General features: G+C 41.1%; 1 long non-coding RNA gene across 1 annotated transcript in view; it reads right to left on the reverse strand.

The window, feature by feature from the left end:
* LOC102168792 overlaps nt 4317-21646 on the reverse strand; it is a 37661-nt gene continuing 20331 nt past the window's right edge. The window contains exon 3 of the long non-coding RNA XR_309906.3: nt 4317-4480. This is a non-coding gene — a long non-coding RNA (uncharacterized LOC102168792). The remainder of the gene's footprint in view (nt 4481-21646) is intronic.

Consider the following 21646-nt stretch of genomic DNA (forward strand, 5'->3'; position numbering starts at 1 on the left):
ATTTAATGCAATCCCTATGAAATTATTAATGGCATTTTCCACAGAACTAGAACAAATAATTTTTAAATTTGTATGGAACCACAAAAGACCCTGAATAGCTAAAGCAATTCTGAGAAAAGAAGAATTTCAGGCTATGCTACAAAGCTACAATCAACAAAATAGTACTAGCACAAAAATATATAGATAGAACAGCCCTCGAGAATACTGGAGTGGGTAACCATTCCCTTCTCCAGAGGATCTTCCTGACACAGCGGTCGAACTCAAGTTTCCCGCATTGCAGGCAGATTCTTTACCATCTGAGCCACCACGGAAGTCCTAGAAAATCAACTATACATCAATAAAAATTTAAAAAGTAAAAGAAAGATTTATCAATTTGGCCATGGATGGAAGTGATAATGTAGTGATAATCTATGCTTATTATTCTAAATCCTGGTGTGTTCTACAACCTCAGCAAGAGTGTAGAGCCCACCTACCAATTACTTTCAAAAAATTTAACTAGATTTGATCCATAGTTTAGGGTAAAATTTAAATGTGAAAAGGAAAATAAAAAACCAAGGAATTTCTAGCCAAGTATACAAATATATAGGCAAGATTGTTGCAACATCATTTGATCTACTTAGGAAACCTATGATTTCCAGCACTTGAGCAGAACTTCACTTATTTCACAGTAATCATCCATGTGCTGATTGCTAATGATCCTCATCTATTGAGTCAATAAGAATTTAGTGAATATCTTCTAGTGCAAAATACAGTGCTGGGTCTCAAAGGGACGGAAAGATAAAAATTATCCATTTGAACCTACTGAGGGCAAGCCATGTTAAGATCCATCATAGTGATATTCCTTCCTCTCCCCCGCTCCCCATCCTTCCTCTTCTTCTCCATTTTCCCTCCCCCTCCCTGACCTTCTGCATCTTCTCTCCTCCTTCTCTTTTTCCTCTTCTCCTCCCCAATTCCTGTCTTTCTTATCCGCTCCCTCTCCTTTTTCTTTCAAACTATGGAAGCATAGAAAAGGGGGAATTCATTCTAACTGGAGGATTTAGGAAGACTTATGGAATATAAGCCCTGACTGAATAGGGTCATGAACAAGAGGCAAGACTTTAATACGCAGGGTGAGAGAAAAACCTTTCCAAGGGACTCATTGGATCAAAACTATCTTGGTGGGGAAATTCAAGGAAATAAGAAGTAGTGTGCGTGGCCAGAGCATGTGTACATGAGATGATAAGGGTAAGGAGGAAAGAGCAAGGGGTAGGGAGTGGCAGAACTCCTGACGGAGACTGGGGCTGACCCTGGAGAAGCCACTAGTTCCCTCAGGGGGGATCTGCATTTGACCTTCTGGACCAAAGAATGGTTATTTGTAGGAGGGGTAAGTGATGAACAAGCACATTCTTTGTCATCCGAAAGACCTGAATCCAATTCATCAAAGTTAGGCTCAGGAATCATCTGCATTTAAACAGTCCAGGATAGTCTCACAAACAACAAAATGACTCCACGAGACTTCCACCTGGGAACAGGTTGTTATTATTACATCCTTCCTAAAGAACAAATTATAGGTGCTCTTGTCCTTCAAGATTCTCTGTAATCCAAACTTTCTTGTAATATAAACTGTCTATTTCTCTGCTTCATAAGAGCTAGTAGAGTTTGCTCATAAGGGCTCATTTTTCCCAATATATTTTGATAGAAGTGGATGATATGAGTACCCAAAGTTAGGAAAATAAGAACAAACATCTTGGGAAGAGTTATTAGCTTTCCTATTAGTGCAGGAGCTAACAAACGAGCTTCCCCAAACAGAGGCACTGGCTACCTTCCAGGCTGGCCATGACCACTCAAGCTCCAGACCAATGGCTAGAAAAGTCAAAGTCATATTTTATGAAGCTCAGCTAGTTCAATGAAAACACTGTGTTGAAAAACCTCAAGCAGTCTGTAAATAGATTTCTAGGGTTTTCTTGAAAGGTTTATGAGAACACCATGGCTTAGCACTAAGTTCTGTGAGTGAAAGGACTAGAATGCACCTTTGAAGGGATGTGTGTCTCTTTGTAAATCTGTGCTTAGTCAACCAGAGAAGAACACAAGTTCTGGGGTCAGGAAGACCTGGGTCCAAATCACAGTTCTCTCACTTACTACTTTTGTATAGGGGCAAGTTACTTAGTTCCTCTGAACGTCAGTTTTCTTGGGGCTCTAGTGCCTAGTTCTTCAGGTTATTTTGAGGGCTGATCTCTTCCCCAGATATCTATAGGCCTCATGACAGCACCTCTTTGGGTCTTCACTCAATTGTCCTTCCCAGTGGAGACTTCCCCAAGCTTTATATTTAATGCTGAAGCCTCTTGATGAAAGTGAAAGAGGAGAGTGAAAAAGTTGGCTTAAAGCTCAACATTTAGAAAACGAAGATCATGGCATCTGGTCCAATCACTTCATGGCAAATAGATGGTGAAACAGTGGAAACAGTGTCAGAGTTTATTTCGGGGGGGCTCCAAAATCACTGCAGATGGTGACTGCAGATATGAAATCAAAAGACACTCCTTGGAAGGAAAGTTATGAGCAACCTAGATAGCATATTCAAAAGCAGAGACATTACTTTGCCAACAAAGGTCTGTCTAGTCAAGGCTATGGTTTTTCCAGTAGTCATGTATGGATGTGAGAGTTGGACTGTGAAGAAAGCTGAGCACCGAAGAATTGATACTTATGAACTGTGTGTTGGAGAAGACTCTTGAGAGTCCCTTGGACTGCAAGGAGATCCAACCAGTCGATTCTGAAGGAGATCAGCCCTGGGTGTTCTTCGGAAGGAATGATGCTAAAGGTGAAACTCCAATACTTTGGCCACCTCATGCGAAGAGTTGACTCATTGGAAAAGACTCTGATGCTGGGAGGGATTGGGGGCAGGAGGAGAAGGGGACGACAGAGGATGAGATGGCTGGATGGCATCACCAACTCGATGGATGTGAGTTTGAGTGAACTCTGGAGTTGGTGATGGACAGGGAGGCCTGGCATGCTGCAATTCATGGGGTCGCAAAGAGTCAGACACGACTGAGTGACTGAACTGAACTGAACACCCCTACCTGCCCCCAGTACTTCTTATCCTCTTTCCATGCTTTTTCACTTTAGTACTTACTCACCACAATATATTACACTGCATATTTTACCATTTTTATCTTTAGTTTCTGTCTCCAATACTAACATTTAAACAACACAGAGCAGGAATTTTTGCTCATTTTCATCACTGCTATAACTTCTGTGCCTAAAATAGTATTTGAAACAAAATAAGTGCTTAATAAATACTTATTGAATGAATGGGTGGATGATTAAATGGTTAGTCAACGGGAAGATTCCTGGGCCAGATTCCTGGTCAATATGGTTTGATGAGTTCATGCTTCCAGTGTCCTTGAGTGCCAAATACCCAAAAATGAGAGATCAACTACAAAAAGGAAAAAAACATTAAAAACCTGTGTTATATGAGAGTTTAACATTAGGAGAAGCTGGTGGAAGTTATTCAGTTACTTTTTGTACTATCGCTGAAATTATTCTGAGAATCCAAAAGTATTTCAAAAGAAAAATTAGAAAAAAAATAACTGTGGTTGAGAAAAAAAGATAAGCATCTCTGTGGTCCAGAAATAGAACCAAAATACAGCAATAATCAGGGGCTAAAGGTGTGGCCTACTAGGCTCTTCTCCTAGCCAGCCAACACTGAGTAGTTGAGCTTCTGAGGCAAGGAGGACCACATGTGGCAGGGAACCGAGTGAATCTCACAAGCTAAAATTTAGAGTCTCAGGCAGGACTCTCCAATCCATGAAGAAAGGCTTAAAGTCATACCAACCATTGTCCGGGGCTATGATTTGTATAGTGCTCTATGAAAGAAACAGACAGATGTGCAACTAGGATTTGGGTCAAGTGATTTGTTACTGACTCTCTTCTAGACAAGGGTGGAGAAGCAGTATATGAAAAGATAATGGATGAGAATTTTTACAGCATGAATGATAGACCACTGGACTTTGAAACACAAGGAAGGCTAAAGATAAATAAAAATTGAACTGTATTTACACACAAGGGCAGAACATTATGGATACCAAGAAAATAACCAAAACTACTAGAAAAAACGGACAGATTGTCCAACGCAGAATGATAGAGAGGCAGATGGCAGGTTACTCAGCAGCAGCAATCTCTGCCAGAACTCAACAGATACCTACAAAGTGCTGATGGGGGAAAGATCTGACCTGGACATCTATACCCTGTGTGACAATCAGCAAAGGTATATTAGTATATCACTAGGGTTGCCACAGTAAAATACCACACATTGACTTAAACAGTCAAAATGTATTTTCTCACAGTTTTGGAGGTTGGAAGTCCAAGATCTGGGTATCAGCAGATTTGATTTCTTCCGAGGCCTCTCTCCTTTGCTTGCAGATGGCTGCCTTCATGCTATGTCCTCACATGTCCTCCAGGCACATAAACTCCTGGTATCTCTTTTGCATGTCTACATTTTCTCTTCCTAGAGGGAAATCAGACTGCATAAGAGCTCAAGCTAATAGCCTCATTTTAACTTAACCATTTAAAGGTCCTATTGCCAAATATAGTCACATTCTGATGTAGTGGAGTTTAGGGCTTTATCATATGAACTGGGGGAGAGGATGCAATTCAATCTAACAAAGATTAAGAAAAAGACATATGCTGCTGCTGCTGCTGCCAAGTCGCTTCAGTCGTGTCCGACTCTGTGCGACCTCATAGACGGCAGCCCATGAGGCTCGTCCCTGGGATTCTCCAGGCAAGAACATTGGAGTGGGTTGCCATTTCCTTCTCCAATGCATGAAAGTGAAAAGTGAAAGGGAAGTCGCTCAGTCGTGTCTGACTCTTAACGACCCCATGGACTGCGGCCCACCAGGCTCCTCTGTCCATGGCATTTTCCAGGCAAGAGTGCTGGAGTGGGGTGCCATTGCCTTCTCCACCCACAAAAAACTAGAGCATTTATTACCTATAGATACTTGCTTCAAGAACCACTAAAAGCAATTTATCACTAATGAGAAATGAAAATTACAAAAAAATGGTAGAAATACATACAAAAAGTAATAATAAAGTTGATTATAAGTGAATTAAATTCCTCTGCCGAAAGCTAGAGATTATCACATTGGATTTTTAAGACATCCTGTTAAATGCCTCATCAAAGAGACATAGCCAAAACACAATGGCCCTAAGATCAAAACTAAGTGTATGAAACAAGAGTTAACAGTCACATATGAGTCAAATAAAGTGGGTACAATAATATTAGAATTACACCAAAAACAATTTAAGGAAAAAGGGATTAGTGAAGTAAAGAATACTAAATAATAATTAAAAGGAATTCTGCCAAGAAGATGGAAAAATCATAAACCTGTATTTACCTAAAACCTAATGAAATATCTCAGACTTTATTTTTTTGGGCTCCAAAATCACTGCAGATGGTGACTGCAGATATGAAACTAAAAGACGCTTACTCCTTGGAAGGAAAGTTATGACCAACCTAGACAGCATATTCAAAAACAGAGACATTACTTTGCCAACAAAGGTCTGACTAGTCAAGGCTATGGTTTTTCCAGTGGTCATGTATGGATGTGAGAGTTGGACTATATAAAAGCTGAGCACAGAAGAATTGATGCTTTTGAACTGTGGTGTTGGAGAAGACTCTTGAGAGTCCCTTGAACTGCAAGGAGATCCAACCAGTCCATTCTGAAGGAGATCAGCCCTGGGTGTTCTTCGGAAGGACTGATGGTAAAGCTGAAACTCCAATACTTTGGCCACCTCATGCGAAGAGCTGACTCATTGGAAAAGACTGATGCTGGAAGGGATTGGGGGCAGTAGGAGAAGGGGACGACAGAGGATGAGATGGCTGGATGGCATCACGGACTCGATGGACGTGAGTTTGAGTGAATTCTGGGAGTTGGTGATGGACAGGGAGGCCTGGCGTGCTGCAATTCATGGGGTCGCAAAGAGTCGGACACGGCTGAGCGAATGAACTGAACTGAACTGAATGAAATACATAGAATAAAAAGTGACACATCAGCAAATATATAATCATGACTGAAATATATTAAATCTTGAATATATATGCATTTGCACCCAGACAGACAGACACACACACACACACACACACACACACACAGATACATTTAAGTTTCTAACACAGAGAAAATATACATTCCCCTAGAATGTTCTGCCTTGTTAATCTGGCATATGGTTTTCAAACTTCAAGACTCAGTCTTACTTAGGTCTCTTAAGCAGAATTATTCATTACAACACTGGGGTCCCTTAAAATCACCCACATACATGGTATATAGTATTTGTAGAATGGTACCTTTTTGTTTTCACTAGATGCTGAGTCCCTTGTTGGAACTGATGTGGTACCCATCTTTGCCATTCCTGGCACATAGTGCATGGTTGAAAACTGCTTATTATATGAATGAATCTGTAGTCTCTGCCCCTGAGAAGCTCACAAAGCAGAGAAATAAGCAGCTAACATGCACTGGGAAAGTCTAAGTGCTGAACATGCTTGTAAGTGCCTTACAGGTGGTATTCCATTAGGCATCACAACATCCCTATGGGGTAAGTATTCAGATTATCTCCCATTAGAGATGAGAAAATTGAGATCACTGAGTTATTGTAACATGTTCAAAGTCACAGAATTAATAAACAGCAGAATCAGGATTTGGCTCCAAATTCTCTGATCTCAGGGTTTGAGCCCTTCACCATCATATAATATTACTTATTTTGTATATGAAAACAGAATCACTAATAGAAAGCAGTACTGGCCAAGCAATACATTCAGTGCTATTTTGCTAAAAAGACTAGTTGCACAAATTATATCTTAAAAAATAATCTTTATTTTTTTGGCCACGCTGTGCAGCATGTGGCATCTTAGTTCCCCAACCAGGGATCAAATTTGAGCCTTTTGCATTGGAAGCACAGAGTGTTAACCACTGGACTGCTGAGGAGGTCCCACCTGAATTTGTATCCTGACAAACTGTAAAATGATTCCCACATCTTTCCCTTTCCCTCTCCCCTGGATAGCATTTCTCTCTCCCACTCCTCTGGAAGGTTGTGTTGGGTGGGAGATAAGGGAAGAAGTCATCTAGTCTCTTTCCTTGGAGTCCAGGTCCTCTCTGAGGTCATTCCAGAACCCTGTTGCTGCTGCTGCTGCTAAGTTGCTTCAGTCATGTCTGACTCTGCAACTCCACAGACAGTAGCACACCAGGCTCCCCCGTCCCTGAGATTCTCCAGGGAAGAACACTGGAGTGGGTTGCCATTTCCTTCTCTCCACCCTACAACTCTATGGTCTTGGCAGGAATTGCAGAGTGGTGCTCTGTGACTCCAAGTCCATCTGGCTCGGTGCTTCTCAGTACCCTTAAGAGGGACAAGGAATGATGAGTGGTCCAGCCCATGTAGACAACTGAGCATCTGCTTTGAATCGTCTATATTATCCAGAAAGTTTAGCTATAGGTCAATTGTTGGATTCTGAGACAAACCTGGGGTGAAAAGGTGCAAGAAAACTATTTGCTTCTCAATCCTCATTATCATGAAAACATTATGAACTGTTTTATATTTTTGGTGCCTGAATCATATGGGTCATGAACTAACATATACACAAATCCAAGTATACTGACATATGCCATTGACAGCTTATTCTCAGTGAAGTAACAGTTAAGAAGAAAAACTGCTTTATTTGAGGAGATATGTATCAACTTCTCTTGAGTTCTGGAAACCCTCATGCTCCATCCACTGTCACTGAGAAATTATTATACAGCTTACATTGTCCACTGTGTTGGTTTTATGGTATATTTGATCAGGGTTTATGAGATAATTTACCACTGAATAATTTCCCTCCAAATGTTGAAGCTGGAGACAGTTTAATTCATGTCTAACTTCAAAGCTGAAGCAATTGAAGGCTGCAGCTGAGCAGTGAACAGTTGGCAGGGTGAACATTGTAAAAAAGGCTTTGACTACAAAATTTAGAGTGCAAATTTCTGGCCAGTAATTTAACATCAATGGTCCATTTTAAGAAATCATCTAAAAAAGCTCCTTTGGTTTTCAAGGTAGATCTTTTAAGGCTCCAAATTGGTGAGAGAGGTAATAATGAAAATAATAATACTCTGTTGTTTGGTTGAGAGTTTTAAAATGTATTAATTTAATTTTAACATGGATTTTGTGGAGCCTTTATTCTATCCCACATGACAAACAAGAAAGATATAGCTCCCAGGAAAGAAATGACTTATCTAAGTAAAATCGTATTGTTCTTAGGAAGTAGCAGAGATAAGACTTAAAACTAGATTTTCTTGTCTAATACAACATCTTTCCCCCAAATCAAAGTTTGTTGTACTTTAATTTTTCATTATTTTTAACTGCCATCAGATGTGATCCTTTAGCTAAAGAGCTAGAATCTCTGCTGTGTTACACAAGGGAAGGACAGGCAGAAGACACTTGAGCTGAGAGGGACCTTAAAGAAAGTCATCTGGTTCCATATTTTTGCTTTAAGATGAGAAAATCAAGACCCAGAGAGACGGGGTTGTTGGATAATTTGAAACCAGAGTCAGAATCCATCTCGCCTCTTCATCAGCCTTTCTGCTACTTCCTCACACCTCACCAGAAATATTTCACCTTTCAACTCTTGAAATTGTGTTTATTTATTCAGTCTATATTTACTCATCTCTTTCTATGGGACAACTAATGGTTTTGTCCCAGAGAATACAAAAATTTACACTATGGGTCCTTTAGGGAAGACAGATACACTATGGGCACTCCTAGTCCTTTAGGGAAGACAGATACATAAACAGTTACAGTTACTATTGGAGGTTTGCAGAGATGAAGTGGATTAGCCAAAAGAAGTAATCAATTAGGTGCACAAAACAAAGGGAAGACGACCAAGAAGTAAGAGGTGAGTTTTCAAGTAAGAGGAGAAGTTTGCTACCCAGACCATAGAGAAAGGGGTTTTGCATGAGAGAAAATGATTTATGTAGTAAAGGAATTAGGGCTGTGAGAAATCACTGAGAGAAACATGCCAGTCTTTAGGTATGGGGAAGTCACCAAGACTCAGAGGACAGTGATAAGAAAAGAGAGCAGCAAGTACAGGGTGAGACGAAGGCTTCATATGTCATAGTAAGGAATATGGACTGTCTCCACAAGGAGATAGAAAGGGAAAGCGAAGATGAAAGTCGCTCAATCGTGTCCAACTCTTTGCAACCCCATGGATTATGTAGTCCATGGAATTCTCCAGGCCAGAATACTGGAGAGCGTAGCCAGTTCCCTTCTTCAGGGGATCTTCCTAACCCAGGGATCAAACCCAGGTCTCCTGCATTGCAGGCAGATTCTTTACCACCTGAGCCACCAGGGAAGCCACCGCCACCACAGGGACATAAGGAGCTATTAAATCATGGAAAGCAGCAGATTTGATTTACAAATTGCCTTGTTAGGTGAGTGTTATTATCCCAAACTGTAGTGATGGAGGAACTATGGTTCACAGAATAAATAACATAGTTGTGTTTGTATGAGAGAGAGAGAGAGAATTAAAGAGCCTCAACCAAGGCTCAGGTATTCTGAGTCCAAATCCCAGGTTCTTTAGACATCACCCTGTGGCTCAGGCAGTAGAGAATCTGCCTGCAATGCAGAGACCCAGGTTTGATCCCTGGGTCGTGAAGATTCCCTGGAGGAGATGGAAGCCCACTCCAGTATTCTTGCCTGGGAGATCCCCTGGACAGAGGAGCCTGATGGGCTACAGTCCATGGAGCTGCAAAGAGTTGGACACGACTGAAGCTACTAACACACACATATAGTCACTCTGAGTGTAAGTGCTTTTGAAAGGGAGAGACTGAGTCCTAAGGTCCTGCCAGAGATGTACAGCGTGGAGAGTGGAGAGACACCATATGACTCTATCCCTGATGGAACATCCACCTGGCCACTGCTTGCCTCCAGAGCCTGCTTTTCTGATGGTCTGTAGAGTTCAGTTTATCTTTCCCCAGCTTCTGAAAAACAAATGAACGAGACGACGACACTATGCTTATGACTCTAAGGGGTTTATGTTGACAGGATAGTTAAGATATAAGCAGAAAGACATAATGGGAAGAAGGCACTGCCCGTCTCTAGCTCAATGCTCAGGAGAACTCAGCTGATGCAGAAAAAACACTCCAGACTCACATTCTCCCTCACAATCCCTTTTTCTGTAGTCCAGATTATTCTGTCTCTAGACTCCTTCCCAAGAATTAACACATCAAGCTTGCCCTTTCTACATGATTCCAAGATCCAAACAAATCAGGTTTATCCTTTCTGTTCAAAAAAATGCATTTATTCTGTTTCATTTCCTATGTGATGCGCTTTCTACTTATTGTGATTATAGAAGTGAGAAACAAAGAAAATTATATCAGAAGAGTTTTAGCAGCAAGTTGGTCCAAGTGTAGCATCTTTTGTAGCTTTTGTATCCATAGCACCTAGCACAATCATTTGCGGCCAATTCATTGATAGCTTTGTACCTGGCCCACAGTAGACCCTCAATAATTTTTAAATTGCCCAAAGGTTTGATTCCCTCTCTAGCATCTTGGGTAAAAACTGGAAGAAAAAAATTATGATAGCCATCTATGCACAGCTGAGCAAATTTCTAAAAATGTAAAAGAATACCATTAAGAAAATAATAATTACCAGGTCAGTCACGGTCCAGTTAGAAAAACAGAAGCTAGGCCAAGTAATTCAATAGAGGAAATTTAATAGGAGAAACTCATTTTATGTGTCTTGGGAGAACTAAAGGTACAAACAGTGGATAGAGGAGTAACCCAGAAATTAGCAGAAACCCACTGTCACCCTTAAGGATAGCAAGACAAAGGAAAAAAATGGGATCAGACTGAGAAGTAGGGCCGCAGAGAGGGAGCGGTTGCCAGGGGCAGATGAAACAATCGTGGAATCACTGCCACCTGGAAATGCTGCCTGAGATGGAGGAGGGGCAGAGAAATGCCCTGTCTTCTCTGCCCCTCCCACCCCCACCTCTGTCTGCTGCTAAGTCACTTCAGTCATGTCTGACTGTGCGACCCCATAGACCGCAGCCCACCAGGCTCCCCCGTCCCTGGGATTCTCCAGGCAAGAACACTGGAGTGGGTTGCCATTTCCTTCTCCAATGTACGAAAGTGAAAAGTCAAAGTGAAGTCGCTCAGTCGTGTCCGACCTTCAGCGACCCCATGGACTGCAGCCTACCAGGCTTCTCCATCCATGGGATTTTCCAGGCAAGAGTGCTGGAGTGGGGTGCCATTGCCTTCTCCAGCACTTCTGTCTAGTGCCTTCCATTGGCCAATCCTAACACAGTGACAGAAAGCAAGAATGTGTGATTATGAGAAATGTAGTTTGCAAGGCTTGGCTCTTTATACTACGATCAAGATTACAAAAGTGCTGAATGGGTCTGAGATCAAACAAGAAAACAAAACAGATATCTAAAACTTCACTTTGAAGAGACAGCCATGGTTTCCATGCTGGCCTATTTACTTTTCATCCTCTTTTAATGTATTTTCCATTTACATAATTGAGATCATATAGGTTTTCCAAGTTTATGTCCTTCTCTGTTGACTCAGTATTATTTCCTATGTGTTTTCCCACATCATTTAAAATTTTATAAACTTGACTTTTATGGATGCATACTACTGCATTTTTATAGGAGTGCTATAACTTATTTCTTTATTATTGGACATCAAAAATATATCTATCAAAGTAATCTTTTTTAAAAAAGAACAAAGCTGAAGGATCTCAACAGACTTCATGACTTATTATAAAACTACAGTAATTAAGGCAGTATAGCACTGGTGCTAAGTTAGAAAAGTAGATCAATGTAACAGAATATAGAATCCAGAAATAGATCCCCACATATAGGGGCACTTGATTTACAACCCTGAAGTTCAGTAGGAAAAAGGCAAGTTTTCCACAAGTGGTGCAAGGCAAAATGACTATCCTTATGGTTCATTTTTTGAACTTTGGTCCTTGATCTCAACCTCAAAGGATGCACAAAAACTAATTCAAAGTGGATTAAAAATCTCAATGTAAAGGCTGAAACAATCAGGCTTCTAGCATAAAATATAGAAGAATAATATCCTGACTTTAATACATATTAAAGGACACAAAATAAATAGGATGCAAAAGAACTTGCTATAAAAATGATTAAATGGATTATACTAATGTTAAGAATTTCTGTTTATCAAAAAGTGAATAAGTAAGCCATAGTTTGACTGGAAGCTATTATTTATAACACAAATCCAACAAATAGAACACATTCTCACAATATATAAAGAACTTTCAAAAATGAATTAAAAAGACACAGACAACCTGATTTTTTGAAGGCAAAAATACTTGGAATACTGCACCAAGAATCCTATTCAAATAGTAAGAACATTAAGAAGTATTTGATTTCATTAGTCATAAGGGAAGATAAAACCACAATGAGATGCCACCATAAAACCACCAAAATGGCTAAAGTTAATGACTAGCTATATCAAGGGTAATCAAGGATATGGAACAACTGGAACTCTCATACATTAATGGTATCATTGTAAACTAGTTTAGGCACTTGGAAAACTGGTTTTCAGTATCAATGAAAACCAAGATGCAGGATATGGATGAAAATACATACACACTAAGTGAAATGAAAGTTGCTCATTTGTGTTCGACTCTTTTGAGACCCCATGAACTATACAGTCCATGGAATTCTCCAGGCCAGAATAGTGAAGTGGGTAGCCTTTCCCTTCTCCAGGGGATCTTCCCAACCCAGGGATCAAAAGCAGGTCGCCCACATTGCAGGCAGATTCTTTCCCAGCTGAGCCACAAGAGAAGCCCAAGAATACTGGAGTGGGTAGCCTATCCCTTCTCCAGGGGATCTTCCCGACCCAGGAGTTGAACCGGGGTCTCCTGCATTACAGATTCTTTACCAACTGAGCTATGAGGGAAGCCCATGTATACACTAAAGACACGTATAAAAATATATATAACTTCATTCATAATGGACCCAAACTGGAAAAACAACATGATTGTCCATCAACAGGAGGATGGATGTGAAACACTGTGAAAAATGTGTACAATGTAATTGGAAACAGTAACAGGAAAAAAAGAAGGCAAGTGAAGTCGCTCAGTCATGTCCAACTCTTTGTGACCCCATAGACTGTAGCCTACCAGGCTTCTCCATCCATGGAATTTTCCAGGCAAGAGTAATGGAGTGAGTTACCATTTCCCATTTATATTCACAAAAATGGATGAACTTTACAAACATTAAGCATAATGAAAGAATCACAGAAGGCACTTACTATATGGTTCTATCTATATGAAGTGGTTGAATAGGCAAAATCAGTCTACATACATGGAAGCTGGGTAGTGATTACCTCTGGGTATGGGTTATTAAAGAGGAAGAGGGAAGCAGGAGACTACTGGGATAGAAGAATGTTCTATATCTTGATGTGAGTGGCAGACACACCATCTATGCTTGTATGAAAAAAATGGACTGAACTAAACACTTAAGATTTTGCAATACTGTAAGTCAATTATATGTTTAAAAAGTACCAAAATATTCCCTAGGATAAATAATATGCTACTGCATATTTTTGCGTGTACATCTTAACCCATACACCTATCTACATAAATTGGAAAGGCCATGAAGCATGGTGCTAAGCATGCCCGCTCTGAAGTCAGACTGCCTCAGTTTAAACTCTTGCTCTGCAAATTACCAGATGTGCAAGTGTGGGCATGGTATATCTGCTCAATTTCCTTACCTTTTTCCTCACCAATAAGATAGCAATAATAATAGTTTCTATCGCATACGGTTTAATGAGATGTAACTGTTCTAATATGTAATTCACTTAAAACATTGCCTGTACATACTAAGTATTTGATAATTGCATTTGAATTCTTCAGAGAAGCAGAACCAATAGAACACTGATTGACTTTTTTTTTTCATTTTCCTTTTTATTTTTTTTTTAAAGGAATTGGCTCATGCAATTATGGTAGCTGCCAACTCCAAGATCTGCAGTCAGCAAGCTGGAGCCCCAGGAGAGCCAATGGTGCCGTTCCAGCCTGAACACCAACAGGCCTGAGACCCAGTAAGAGCAGATGCTTCTTTAGTTTGAGTCCAAAGGCAGGAAAAATGCAATGCCCCTGCTAACAGCAGTCAGGCAGGAAGTCCTCAGCCTTTTGTTCCATGCAGGCCTTCAACTGATTGAATGAGGCTCACTGCATTAGCAAGGAAAACCTACTTTACTTAATCTGTCAACTTAAACGTGAGCCTCATCCAAAAACATACTCACAGAAATACCCAGAATGCTTGTCCAAATATCTGGGCACCCTCTGGCTCAGTCAAGTTGACACACAAAATTAATGATTAATAATTACCTGTTTGGGCTTCCCTGGTGGCTCAGATGGTAAAGAATCTGCAATGTGGGAGACCTGGGTTCAACCCCTGGGTAGGGAAGAGCCCCTGGAGGAGGACATGGCAACCCACTTCAGTACTCTTGTCTGGAGAATTGCCATGGACAGAGGAGCCAGGGGGCACATAGAGTCAGATGTGACTGAGCAACAAAGCAAGGCACAATTACCTATTATCATTAGGGAAATCCCTGGATTAAAGAATATCGACATATGAAAGGTCTGCCATACACGTCACACAATTTCTTTGAAATGGTTGTACCAGTTTACATTCCATTCACCAGACTACAACAGGGTCCTGTCACACCATTTAATGAAGAAAACTATGTTCAGGTGTCACAGCCGATTAAAAGGAAAGAACACAGCAGGGTGGTTAGGCAACAAGTACTGAGACTTGCAGCTTTGAGTGAGTGAGTGGGTGAGTGAGTGAGTGAGTGAAATTGCTTAGTTGTGTCCTACACTTTGCAACCCCATGGACTTTAACCTGTCAGGCTCCTCTGACCATGGGATTTTCCAGGCAAGGATACTGGAGTGGATTGCCATTTCCTTCTCCAGGGGATCTTCCCAACCCAGGGATCCACCCAGGACTCCTGCATTGCAGGCAGACACTTTATCGTCTGAGCCACCAGGGAAGCTAAGTGAGTACAAAACAACGCTGAAGAAGCTGACTGGATGTGGTGATCCGAAACTAACTTGCTCTCAGAAGCTCCATGTTTCCAAGATTCCATCTTGAAATTACCATCAGCGCTTTTGGTACTTGTTCTGCATTGCAAGTCCTCTTCCTGTTGACTTGCCTCCCCAGCCCTGCTCCAAATTGGCTACTGCCTGCTGGCCATCCTCTTGTCTTGCCCTGGCACTCTTGATATTCAGTTTCTGCAGCTGCTATCAAGCAGCTTTCTTCAACAGATGGTGGGAAGAGGATTCTAGACACAGGAATTAGCACAAGAGAGAGAGAGAGAACTTGAGAACTTTTATTAAAAATGAAACATATGTCTACTCCTGGGCTCAGCAATTCCAGTACCAGGTATTGACCATGTAAGAGATGAAAACATAAGCACCAGTGGCAGTAAGAGGGTTGAAGGCCTTGAAATTCAGGGCGCATGGGACGAAGGGAATAACTCAGTCATCTCTAACCTGTCCCACCACTTCACCAACTTCCTCGCTCATTGTCAGTATTCCATCAGTAGAAATGACTTAATATTCCTGGATTCTGCTCTGCTCTGTCCCTGAGCCTTTGGATATACTCTTTCCTCCACTTGAAACAACATTCTTAACTGTTATCAGTGAGTGGCTCCTACTGTCCTTAGGACTCATCTCTTGAGCATACCCATGCCCATGTCCCCATAAGTCGGGATGGCCAACAGAAACGTACATCCTGAGCGACCCTTTGAACGTGAAGAAAACCTAATTAAAGCTTTCAGATAATTCCTCATTGCCTTTAGGATCAAAATCTGGAAACATGTAGCCGCAAACAATCTGGTTGTGATCGTCACTTCAGTCTCATCTTTTAATACCTCATGCTCCAAGGTCCAAGAATGTTGAATGTCTTTCAGACCCTTGAACTTGATGCCCACTGTTGCCTCTGGGCCTTTGCACTCTTTCCACAAGGAACACTCCTCTCTCTGGAACTCACTCCTCTAGGTGGCTGACTTCTATTCATCTCCAGATCTCAATCTAAAGGTCACTTTCTCAGGGGAATATTCTATGGGCCCAGATTTGATTAGCTACTTTCCCACTCATTATACTCCCAAAGCCCCCTGACCTCTCTTTAACATAATAGTCATTAAGCTTTATGAATTATTTATTTTGTCTTTTTTTCACTAGATAGCAAGCCCGTAGGCTTTCTAAACGGTATTTAGTTTACCTTTTCATCTCCATAGTTAAGTAAACTGTCTTCAGCAGATTTTATCTCTATTATTTCATAGTAGGTACTTCAAATTATTTGCTAAATGAATGAATAATGTGTGTGTGTGCACATGTGCAGATACATGGAAGAAACCGTGAATGCCAGATGTGTTGGTTAGTCTCAATTTACCCTCTCCCAGGACCTATTTTCTGCTCTACTTTGCCCTCCTCTATGCTTCAGGAGGCTGACTCTGTCAGGTTACATCACATTTGTGATCTGGCTTCCACTGGATTCAGACAATAGGAAGCACCAATGGAAAATTAGGAAACTGAGCAGAGAGAGGCTGGGGCATTTTTTCCTGGCTTTGGTGCCTTTTCTCTGGCAGCTGTTGTGACTCTGTGGCTGAAGCCCCTGCTGAAAGGCTGCTCTCCAAGGATCCAGTTCTTACCAGACTGTAATACACTATCTCTACCTCCTGTCCTCTGGCCCTGGAAGAGATGCTAGCTTCTCATTGAGTCTATTCTCCAGGTGCCCCCAAGTCCTTTGTTTGTTCTCGTCACTCTCTAAGACTATTCATTACAGTCTCTACATTTAAACTCTCTGAATGAATCCTGGCTCCTTATTTTCCTCTCCTCTCCCAACTGCCAGCCTCATTTGGGGGGCTCACTCGGTTGCCTGGCACTTACCTTGCTCTATTTACTGATCTCTTATCCCCACTGGATGCCGAGTGCCTTGAGGACAGAGAAAATATCTTATTTATCCTCCAACCTCAGGGTCTAAGATAGCACCTAGCCTATAATGAATAATTAATTGTTGGTCTCCATCTCATCTGTAAAATTGTGCTGAATGATCTCTAAAACCATTTTTAACTCTTCCTAAGCAACAGAGACAAAGAAAACATTCTTTTTAGATCTCCCCTATTGGAAGAGTTCTCCAGGAAGATGCAAATACATCTGTCTTTTCTGGGATAATGCTGAAGCCATCTCTAGTGGGGTAGATGCCTAAAGAAGCCCATCTTAAGCAATTTATGTTGAAGAGATTTACCGCAAAATATCACAGTTCAGATCAGATTTAATAGACCAATAAATGGCTGCTTAACAAGGACATTTGGTTACTGTTACATTAAGTTTCCTAAGGGACTATGTTCTGTTCTACTAAAAGGCTGCAAAGGGCTATAAAAGTACAAGCCTTCCAAATTTAATTTTTTTTTAATCCAGTCCTTTTTGGAAATTGTTTTTCTTAAATGACAGTATGAAAACAAGCCTCAAACATTTTCTTTTCTAGGCACTTCCTTCATGTATTTTGGGGAAAGTCTGGCCTGACTTACAAGGAAACCCCTTAATTGTCCCTTAAAAGTAGAATTGCGTCATTGTGGATAAGACATGGTGTTCAAATAGCTCCCTGGGGGCCGGGCTCTTGGAAACTCAGCAGGATTTTAATTGTAAGCAGACAATTTGTTTTGGATTGTATGCAGAGCATGAAAATATAACTGCTATAGGATCTAACAACATATAAGAGGATTAAAGTCTAGTATTTCTCTCCTGCTTTACTTCTTGGTCCTAGGCAGTTTTGAAAGCCAGGAATTTACCATGTAAGGTTATTGTGAGTCCTTTTGAAAATCTGAATTGTATTAATTATTAGACCCCAGCATTTTGAGGGGCTATATCAGTCTTGTTCACTCGTATCACCAGTGCCTAACATTATTGCTCATATCATCTGTGCCCAATAAATATACTGCATTTCATCAATTCTAAGATGGATTTATTTTTATAATTTTAAAGTTTTAAAATCAGAATGCCTTATATCATCAATGGTATGTCACAGATTAATTGGGTTTTCCTATTTCAGTGATACCCCAAATCGTGATACCCCAAATCATGATACCTACTACATCTGATATCATCTTTAACTCAGTGAAATGTGGAATGCCAAGTACCTATGCTGAACCAGATTCTATGTCAAGTCCTTTAATGCATTATTCATTACACCATGTGATAGTAACTCTTTAATGTGGGTACTATTGTCTTCTTTTGACGAGGTTCAGAGTAGTGCAGTCAACTGTCTAGAGTAACAATTTCTACTAGTAAATATAGAGTTGGCCTCAAATCCAAGTCTGACTCCAAGGCACATAATCTTCCCATTATATCGTGCTCTCTCCCAGTGGAGACTTCAGATAAACATATTTTAGAAACTATATGTTAAAATATGAGACGCTTCATTGCAGTTTAACATTCTCTATCCTGGTTGTCCTGAATTCAAGCAATAAATCCCATCTCAGGGAGCTCTCAAAAGAGATCACGATGTATTAATTAGTTTATATTCTGGGTGACAAAATGAGAGAATTATTGGAAGTATCTTCCCAAGTGGTGCTAGTGTAAAGAACCCTTCTGTCCATGCAGGAGGCACAAGAGACATGTGTTAGATTCCCAGGTCGGGAAGATCTCCTGGAGGAGGGCATGGCAACCCACTCCAGTATTCTTGCCTGGTGAATCTCATGGACAGAGAAGCCTGGTGGGCTATAGTCCATAGGTTCTCTAAGAGTCAGACATGACTGAAGCCATTTAACACACAGCCATAGGTATCTCACAGCTCCAAGGCTAGGCAAATGTTGGATATAGTTGGAGCCCAGGAACTATTGGAACCAGAGACTCCAATACTGATGGGATATTATCTTGTCACTGTTTCTCTCTGTGTACGCCTTCATTCTTCTCTTTTACTGGAAGCCCGTGATTTACACAAAGCAAAACCATAGCCCTTAAGAGCTCCAGAGTCATACATCTTGGAGCTTCAGATAATGAGACAGGTTGAAAGAACTCTTTCTAAAAATCCCAAAGTAAGGTCTCATTGGCCCAAAGTTCAAGTATATGCCTTGCTCACCCCTAGAGCTAGAGTCTTGGGTAGAGTCACACTCATGTCACATGTAAGGTCCCACAGTAACTATGTGACTGGAGCTAGAAGACAAGCAGAGCAAGTTCCAGAAAACAACTAGGAGTAGGCAAGAATTTCTCTGATGTCTGTTCTACAAAGCAATCAGAGATGTCCAGAAACCATATTTAGAGATGATTAGAGAAGAAGCATCACTAAAAACAAAGCTAGTGGAGGTGATGGAATTCCAGTTGAGCTATTTCAAATCCTAAAAGATGATGCTGTGAAAGTGCTGCATTCAATATGAAAACAAATTTGGAAAACTCGGCAGTGACCACAGGACTGGAAAAGGTCAGTTTTCATTCCAGTCCCAAAGAAAGCCAATGCCAAAGAAAGCTCAAACTACCGTACAATTGCACTCATCTCACACACTAGCAAAGTAATGCTCGAAATTCTTGAAGCCAGGCTTCAACAGTATGTGAACCGTGAACTTCCAGATGTTCAAGCTGTATTTAGAAAAGGCAGAGGAACCAGAGATCAAATTGCCAACATCCACTGGATCATCGAAAAAGCGAGAGTTCCAGAAAAACATCTATTTCTGCTTTATTGACTATGCCAAAGCCTTTGACTGTGTGGATCACAACAAACTATGAAAAATTCTGAAAGAGATGGGAATACCAGACCACCTGACCTGCCTCCTGAGAAATCTGTATGCAGGTCAAGAAGCAACAGTTAGAACTGGACATGAAACAATAGACTAATTCCAAATCAGGAAAGGAGTACATCAAGGCTGTATATTGCCACCCTGCTCATTCAACTTATATGCAGAGTACATCATGAGAAATGCCAGGCTGGATGAAGCACAAGCTGGAATCAAGATTGCTGGAAGAAATATCAATAACCTCAGATACGCAGATGATACCACCCTTATGGCAGAAAGTGAAGAAGAACTAAAGAGCTTCTTGATGAAAGTGAAAGAGGAGAGTTGGCTTAAAGAAAGAAAAAGTTGGCTTAAAACTCAACATTCAGAAAACTAAGATCATGGCATCGAGTCCCATCACTTCATGGCACATAGATGGGAAAATAATGGAAACAGTGACAGACTTTATTTTGGGCGGCTCCAAAACCACTGCAGATGGTGACTGTAGCCATGAAATTAAAAGACGCTTGCTCCTTGGAAGAAAAGCTATGACCAACCTAGACAGAATATTAAAAAAGCAGAGACATTACTTTGTCAAAAAAAACGCTGTCTAGTCAAAGCTATGGTTTTTCCAGTAGTCATGTATGGATGTGAGTGTTGGACTATAAAGAAAGCTGAGTGCTAAAGAATGGATGCTTTTGAACTGTGGTGTTGGAGAAGACTTCTGAGAGTCCCTTGGACTGCAAGGAGATTCAACCAGTCCATCCTAGAGGAAATCAGTTCTGAATATTCACTGGAAGGACTGATGCTGAAGCTGCAACTCCAATCCTTTGGCCACCTGATGCGAAGAACTGACTCATTGGAAAAGACCCTGATGCTAGAAAAGATTGAAGGCAGGAGGAGTAGGGAACAACAGAGGATGAGATGGTTGCATGGCATCACCAGCCTGATGGACATGAGCTTGAGTAAGCTCTGGGAGTTGGTGATGGACAGGGAAGCTTGGCATGCTCCAGTTCATGGGGTTGCAAAGAGTTTGACATGACTCAGCAACTGAACTGAACTGAACTGAGAGAAGAAGGGTAACAATACTTCCAGGTCGGGAGACTGGTGGGAAAGAGAATTCCAAATAGACCTGGAAAGATGGCTATGATTTGAGCATATGGAGATGGGAGGCCTTACCAGGTGGGGAAGCAATGTTCCAAATACATAGTCTAGTTAGGAGTTGGCTGTGTAATAACACAAAGACACAGCTGTAAATTAAATTTAGTGGCATGGAGGAAAATATATATGAAGATGTGATAAAGAAGACCTGACTTTGAGGAAGGAGGGACAGCTTCCTTTGAAAAGTGATGTTTCAGTTGTGCTCAGAAGGATGAGTAGACAAAAACAAGTGAAGACCTGGGATGATAGAGGGAACATTTCTAGATGGAAGGAAATGTATGTGAAAGATCCTGTCGTGGGGGAAGCAGGTCAGGTTTGTGCAACTAGAACGACAGCTGCTTCTGATCTCTTTCTGGATCTTGGTTAAAGCCCACTGAGGTTATTGCTTTATGCAAACCTAACCAGGTCATTTACCTACCTAAAACTCTTATATTACTTCCCATTACCTAGAACAGAACTTTCCAACAGCATCAGGGCACATTGCTGTGTCACAAATGACTTATAGAGTCCCTCCATCCTGGGAGTAGGCATCCTCTTCCATTTACTCCATTGTGCCATAGGAAATCCCACTCTAGTACTCTTGCCTGGAAAATCCCACTGATGGAGGAGCCTGGTAGGCTGCGGTCCATGGGGTCGTGAAGAGTCGGACACGACTGAGTGATTTCACTTTCATGCATTGGAGAAGGAAATGGCAACCCACTCCTGTGTTCTTGTCTGGAGAATCCCAGGGGCTGGGGAGCCTGGTC

This window comes from Capra hircus, chromosome 3 (genome assembly GCF_001704415.2).
Source record: "Capra hircus breed San Clemente chromosome 3, ASM170441v1, whole genome shotgun sequence".
Lineage (NCBI taxonomy): Eukaryota > Metazoa > Chordata > Mammalia > Artiodactyla > Bovidae > Capra > Capra hircus.